The sequence below is a fragment of the Bison bison genome, unplaced genomic scaffold, assembly GCF_000754665.1.
Source record: "Bison bison bison isolate TAMUID 2011002044 unplaced genomic scaffold, Bison_UMD1.0 scf7180017856351, whole genome shotgun sequence".
Lineage (NCBI taxonomy): Eukaryota > Metazoa > Chordata > Mammalia > Artiodactyla > Bovidae > Bison > Bison bison.
In genome coordinates this window covers 19,941-21,370 of record NW_011486924.1, presented here as the reverse complement: position 1 = coordinate 21,370, position 1,430 = coordinate 19,941, and positions in this window count along the sequence as shown.

Below are 1,430 nucleotides of genomic sequence, written 5' to 3'. Positions count from 1 at the left end.
CATAAGAAGCTTATTCATAAGAGCTAACATGTGGGGGAAAACAACCAAACATCTGTCAGCTAGTGAATGGGTAAGCAAAATGGCTCCCTACGATGGCATTTTCCAGTAGTCACGTATAGATGTGAGAGTGGACCATGAAGAAGACCGAGAGCCAAAGAACTGATGCTGTCAAACTGTGGTGTTGGAGAAGACTCTACAAAGTCCCTTGGACATCAAGGAGATCCAACCAGTCCATCCTAAAGGACATCAGTCCTGAATATTCATTGGAAGGACTGATGCTGAAGCTCCAATCCTTTGGCCACCTGATGCGAAGAGCGGACTCTTGGAAAAGACCCTGATGCTGGGAAAGGTTGGAGGCGGGAGGAGAAGGGGACGGCAGAGGATGAGATGGCTGGATGGCATCACCGACTCGGTGGACATGAGTCTGAGCAAGCTCTGGGAGTTGGCGATGGACAGGGAGGCCTGGCGTGCTGCAGTCCATGGGGTCTCAGTTGGATGCAACTGAACAACAGTACCATCACCATGGAATGTTGTTACGGGGATGAACTGTGGACCCATTACATCAGGAATGAGCTTCAAAACGCGTGTGCTTGGGAAAAGCAGCCAGACAGCAGACACTACAAGGTGTAGACTCTGTTTATGTGAAATGTCCAAAAAAGGCAAGTCTCTGAGGACAGGAAGCAGGAGCGTGGCCGCGGGGGGCTGGGGTGGGGGACGCGTGACTGCTCACGAGGACAGGAGGTCGTCAAACCTGCTAAAATTGGACCGTGTGGTGGAGGCTGCACGGAAATTTCACTAAAACCATTGAATTGTGGGCGGCTCACTGAAGTTGTTGAAAGTGGGTGGACTTCATGGTATGTAAATTATACCTCGATAAAGCTGTTTTAAAAATACTTTTCACAGATTTTATTAGATTTCCGTTTAACTCTATGACAAATGTTTAAAGTGGCTCAGAATATTTTTAACATGAGGGATTTGACTTATTATTAAAAATGCAGAGAGCTGAAAGGAAATGGTTGACGTGGACCTGCCTCTGGGGCCCCTGGTGGAGGACTCCCCATCCCTTTCGCCCCCATGAGTCCTGGAGGGAGCAGGCCCTCGGGAGGTGGGGGACCCCCTGCACCTTTGGGGACCGAGGGGAGGCTGGGGTGCTGTCTAAGGGAGTGGGCGCCTAGGTGGAAGTGGCTCCAGTGAGACGGCTGGTCGCTTGGTTAGCCAGGACAGCCTGGTGGCTGTGCAGAGAAAGGCCTGGAGTTGGCACGGGGCCAGAGTGGGCCTGGATGGGCACACCTGAGAGAGGGGGCGCTGGGAGTCAGGCACCACCCGGAGGACCCCAGTAGGGACACCCGAGGGCGGGCAGCATGGGCTGTCCGGGCGGAGATTGACGTGGCGCCAAGGGGCTCGGCCAGCCCCACAAGTCCCTCAACCCT